Source organism: Pyrus communis, chromosome 1 (genome assembly GCF_041283825.1).
Source record: "Pyrus communis isolate YQ-2024b chromosome 1, ASM4128382v1, whole genome shotgun sequence".
NCBI classification, from domain to species: domain Eukaryota; kingdom Viridiplantae; phylum Streptophyta; class Magnoliopsida; order Rosales; family Rosaceae; genus Pyrus; species Pyrus communis.
In genome coordinates this window covers 11,624,041-11,630,040 of record NC_142565.1, presented here as the reverse complement: position 1 = coordinate 11,630,040, position 6,000 = coordinate 11,624,041, and the positions used below count along the sequence as shown (strand labels likewise).

Here is a 6,000-nt window from a genome sequence, read left to right as displayed (position 1 = left end):
GAACAATATAGAAGAATTGTGGGAAGTCTGTTATACCTTACTACCACTCGGCCAAATATAATGTATGTTGCTAGTCTCCTTGCTAGGTTTATGCACAGTCCTACAAACAAGCATTTTGGTACTGCCAAAAGAGTGCTAAGGTATATCAAAGGCACTTTAGGTTATGGCTTGGAGTATGAGAAGGGTAAGAGTACAATGCTAATCAGATTTTGTGACAATGATTAGGGAGGATCTGTTGATGATGGTAAAAACACTTCTGGTTATGCTTTCTCTTTTGGCAGTGGAGTATTTTCATGGGCCTCTGTGAAACAAAACTATGTAGCTTTTTCCACAGCAGAGGCAGAGTACATTAGTGTCTCTGAAGCCACTGCACAGGCCATTTGGCTTAGATTTTTACTTGAAGATTTTGGGGAGTTACAAGCTGAAGCAACACCATTGCAGTGTGACAACACAACTGCAATTGCCATCACTAAAAATCATGTGTTCCACTAGAAAATGAAGCATATTGACAGGAGATACCATTTCATCAAAGTTGCATTGCAAGAAGGGATAGTTGACTTAGTGTATTGTCCAACAAATGAGCAAGTGGTAGATATATTCACTAAGGCTCTAACCAATGATCAGTTCAACTATCTTAGATGCTTGGTGTGAAATCAGTTCAAAACTTAAAGAGGAGTGTTGAATTGTAAGCTATGAGCTGATAGTATTAGAATAAGTTTTGATTTCAAATGGTGTATCCACTTGTGTCAAAGAATGCCAAGTGTAAAATTATGGCATATAAAGCCATAAGTGTCATGTGTCTTTTGATCCTAATTATTAGCTAAATGAGTGGCTGTGATCAAGTTCTAGTGAGAGAATGATCCAGCAATTCCCTAACAGTAATATTCCCTCCCCACGACTTGTGTGAGAGAGAGATGTGTGCAAGCATCAATGAAAAAAAAAGTGAATCACTCCTCTGTGACTTGCAGAGTGAGGGAGAAGTATTTGCCATTTTCCATTTCTCTCTGTGCATTCTTCCTTCTCTGAATCCATCTAATTGGAATTTCAATTCATGCTAACAATGCCCGCACTTCCATCTGCAACCGTAAGCTTCCTCCTTACTTGTCATGGTTGTAGAGGATAGCAAATATTTACCAAGTTGTAACTATAAGATGATTTTTAAAGAGTCAACTGATATAAGTTAGAATTTAGTTCCAAAAACAAAGTCCGTTTTCTTAGATCCTATATGCTCCAAAGTTGCTGGATTATACCACTGGTACAAAAAATGTCATAAACGACAGTTTTTAACTGTCTGTCTGGTACCAATTACTCAAACTTTGATGATAAAAGTCATACGCACAATTGTGACTGAGATTAATTACCATGAGACATTATAATATAGAGAAAATTTTCATTGTGATTGAAACACAAGTGATACATATGCATTTAGTGAAAGTATAAACACTACTATGTATACTGGGCCTAATTTTCACGACACTAAGCTCATTTAAGCATCTTTTTTCTAATACACACACACTGTGTTATGAATCAACAAAAGCAATTAAATGCCTTGAAATTTGCATTTTATATTCTTGGCTGACCGCAAAGCATTCTAATGGGGATATAAAATATTCAACTTTGCCGAAAGATATAAATAATAATGTAAATTTACATATTTTGGAAGTGGGCAGTGCCAATCAAGGAGGGTACAATAAGTGGAATATACATTGACATATCTCCCATTCAAGTAGAAGTAAAATTATCTATTCTAAAATTGATGAAGGATTTAACTGTAGCTTAGATACAGTCAAATTTTTGCCCCTTGATTTTTCTTTATTTGCACACTGCTGCCACCAAATCTGTGTTGGGCTGGGGTAATTACTAAAAAGTTTGGAGGGTAATATTGTCCGTAAGTTTGGGTGCACTAGGCCTGATTCGGGCCTATTTTGGGTTGCTAGTTTTGGGCCAAGTGTGAGCTTCGGTAGTGGGTTGTCCAATGTGTTGGGCTGGGTTGCACCGAAAGAGTCGAAATGACTCTTTTACCCGCTTCAATCCAGATCCAACGGACAGTATTTGGAGGCACTTTTGTCATTCTGCATTTAGGGATGGTTCCTGTCGATGTCGTCAGAGGCATGTTCACAGAGGGGTTGATGGGTTGCGCGTAGAGAGAGGGTTGACGGGAGGGGTTCCAGGTGGACGGAGTGGGATGTGGGTGCGGGATTACAGGGAGAGAAGGTGAGAGGGTGGGTGCGGTCGTGATCGATTTGGGGGGAAGGTTCTGGGAGAGGGACGCGTGGGTGCTGCAGAGAGAGGGGGGGGTGGTGGGTGCGGTCGTCATCCTCTTTTTCAGTAAGTAGAATTAGTACTAGCTGAACAGAGTTCCTCTCTGCAACTCCTCCTCCATTACTGCATTCGAATTTTCGACAATGGTGAGTAATTCAAACTCTTCTTTTGTTCGATCGTGTTTATTTAATTTAATTTGAATTCTTTCGGATTTTGTTTTTGGTGTATGGGTTATGAATTTCCATGTTTTCGGTACTTTTATGCAGCTGATTGCTTTCCTCGCTTTTTATCCATACCGTTTGGTTCAAAGAATGAAAACACGCATTGACCTGAGAAATCTTAAGAGTTGTTTACAAATTAGTAATTAACTTTGCAGTGTGGATGGCTCTTGATTGTTCCTAATGGTTTTCTCTTGCCTAATAATCAGGTGAACAAAATGGTTTATTTGGATTTACGTGTTGGTGATGTCATCCGTTTTGGGCTGTGAGTATCTTCTTATCTTAACTCTCACCCTGCAACGTGATTGACGATCTCTTCGATCTCTGTTTCGTTATCTCTTCAATCCCTGCTTTGCGACCTCCGTTGTTCACCCTGCCTTCTCATCTCCGTTGGTATTTTCACCAACCAATGCAGTGCCCGGAGTTTGGACATGAAATGCCCAGGAAACCGCCCAATGCAAGGTAACGTTTCTTTTTTAACTATTCTGGGTGAAATGTCAATGTGGGTTTGACCTAATTACTGCAATTGATAAGTTATTGGTTTTGGTTGATGGTTTACCTTGCGCTGGGTTTTAGTTGATGGGTTTTGCTTGCATTTGGTTTTGGTTGATGGCAGGTATATTTGATCTCCGTTGCACACCTCGCCTTCTCATCGCCGTCACACACCTTACCAGAACTTGAATCAATGGTAACGTATAAATTGTATGGATTTTGCACCTATTTTAATCTTCGTTAACGAAATTAGCGTTTAAGTTGAATAATTCATACTCTTTTGATATTGGAAATTAGGCTCTGATTTCTCAGTCCCATGCTTCTTTGCTGTATAAGATGAGTTTGTGTTATATTACTCAGAAACGGGATTTTTTTATTTTTTTATTTTTTTCTTTTCAGTAAGAGAGTGAAAATCCCTAGCCTTAAGTTTTTCAGGTATTTTGGCGGCAATAATAATTTGTTTTTGCTTCTTTATATGTGTGTCTGTCTCCAAATATGAGGATCTCTTAATTTGCTTATGTAGCTTTTGTAATTTGTAATATGATGATCTCTTAATTTGCTTTTGCATATCTTCTTTGCTTCCTCTGCTAGCTCTATATGTGATTCTATCTCCAAATAATTATTCCATATTTCCTATTTTTATAGGAACCAAATCATTGAATACACATGGAAAATTAAAAGGATTTTAGTTTTTGGATTGGTTTAAATTTTTTATTGTTATTGGTTGTTTGCTTTCAAATATTTGATGGGAAGTTTGAAATGGAGAACTTGGTTGATTGGGACAGAGAGAATCCGACAGCTGCAGACTCTGATTTACCGGCCTTTAATGGAGAAGTTATTTCTCGGTTCACTTCCGCAACGTAAACCAACTTCTCAGTTCAGTTCTCAGATATGAGGTTTCTCAGCTACCTCTTTTCTGTAATGAAACATTTGAATAGTACTCGCAGGGATATCCAATTAATTAGGTCAGTTTTTGTTTAATTGGGATTCTTAAATTTGATATTAGGGATTTTAATTTGATTGGGTTTTGCATTGCATTGTACACAGTTTCGGGTATCTTTAGCAAAATAGGATCTTTTTTTTGGGGATTCTAGAAGTTTAGTTGAACGCTAATATTAAATTTCTAACCCCTGTGGTGCCTCTCTCTATTTGAGTTTGAGTTGGGGATGGTGGACAATGAGCAATTCGGAGATTTATCGCAGTGCAATTTGTCATTTCCACGGACCACCTATAATACTGGCTTACATTTTTCTTCTTTTTTTATAGTAATATTATTGTTTATTTCCAAGATCTGAGTTTGTCATTCAGAAGAGATGCTTCATTCAGAAAATTGAAATTTCCCAAATCTTTGTTAATAGTTGTATCCCTTGCAGAAGGATTTAATTTTCTTGGATATCTATTTTTGAGCTTTAAGTTTTCCACGTATGCAGCATTACTAGACCAAAAAAAGTGCAGTGTCGTGGAGTAATTAGGACTGGTTCTGTTCCTTTTTTTATTTTTTATGTTGAATTGACAAGTGATTTTAAAAAATGGATGATTTTTTTACTGGGTTTAGTTTCTGTGTTTGGTTTGAGAGTAAATTCAGAGAGCTAAAAGGCAGTAAAGTTTGAATTTTTATGTTTAATGTTGTTTTGGGTTTGGATTGATTTTTTTTATTTGATATGAGAAATTGAGTGATAGGGAATTCGAACTTTTCTCCCTTTTGAATAGCTTATAACTCTTTTCTCATTTTCTGTTTGGTTTCCTAGAAAATCGAGGGAAAAAAGGATAGAAGATTAATGAATTCACTGCATTGAGTGCTTTAAGTCCATTTATGATTGAAGTTATTCCCTTTGCTTTCATTTCTGCTTTTGTTCTTTTGGGCTTCGAGCACGTTGAGGATGGTAAAATCAATTATTTTGATTTTGGAAGTCTACTTTGTTTTTCAGCTTTAGCATTTGGGAGAAGTGAAATATGATTTCGTGTATGGTGCTTGTATTTGTCTATCATTTGAAAGGAATTCAGAGAGAGAGAGAAAGGAGAGGGTAGGTTTGTTGTCAGTGAGATTGAAGGATGTTCTGATGTATCCTTGCAGGTGAACTATATGCCCGCGCACCCTCATCCAGTGGAACCTGTAACTGATAGCTGCAGGTTTTTCCTAATTCTCACTAAACTGGAGCGTATCTTTATTGGACTCATGTTAAAACTTCATGCGCGTACATTACTCTCAATAAGATTCCTTTACATTAAGTTTATTGAGCAGTATAATCTTATTTAAGTTTTAATTGTGCATTTTGATATGTATCGAGGTGGACTGAATGTTATTTGTTTTGCAGATATGTATCGACGTGTAGAGGGGAACATTGGTGAGCTTATATACTCTCTCATTGTTGCAATCTCTAATGATTTAGTGAATCCTATTATCCTGTCGTTGGAACAATTCAAAGAGTGTTTTAGCCTGTATTTCCTTTCGTTATTGGCTCCTAAGGTAGATTTTTCCCCTTACCCAGTTTACTGTTGTGCATTTAACCTATAATTAATCATACATAGGAGATATTGGGTGAAAAATTGTAAAAAGATGGTTTGAGAATCATCTGGAGAATACGTCTTTAATTCGCACTTTCTCGTTAAGAGTTGTAGTTCTGGGCAGTGTGATGGTGAGATATTTTTAAATTCGTTCCAATTATAGTAAAAGGTAGCATACTTTTCCTCCCGTGGTTCACCTATCCCTTAGTTATTTAAATTCTCATCAGCTCGGTTCACCCATCTCTTGGTTATTTAAATACTTATCAGTTCGGTTCCCTCATCTCTTGGTCATTTAAATTCTTTAGATATGCCTGTATTGATTTGTGATTTTGTTGGATTTACTCTGGTGAAATGTGTGTTATTTGTGTTGGTGCATTTTAGGGTGTGACTCCGTTCGTACTGTCTTTGTAGTGCATCTTTCTGTGCAAATTATGTATGCATGTTGTGGATAAAGGTTTCAAAACCCGCAACGAAGCGCAGGCAATTTTTCTAGTTTATCTCTATAAATGTGAAATGTTATGTA

The 6,000-nt window shown here is 37.0% G+C and overlaps 1 protein-coding gene across 16 annotated transcripts in view; it reads left to right on the top strand.

Moving 5' to 3' along the window:
• Positions 1–2,286: 2,286 nt before the first annotated feature.
• Positions 2,287–6,000, top strand: part of LOC137741099 (uncharacterized) — a 39,953-nt gene continuing 36,239 nt past the window's right edge. For 2 of the 16 annotated variants that reach the window (XR_015964504.1, XR_015964469.1), the window contains exons 1-3: positions 2,287–2,408; positions 2,690–2,942; positions 3,097–3,168. The gene's annotated coding sequence lies outside the window, so the exon portion shown is untranslated. The other 14 variants (XR_015964481.1, XR_015964478.1, XR_015964476.1 and 11 more) reach the window with 14 other exon arrangements.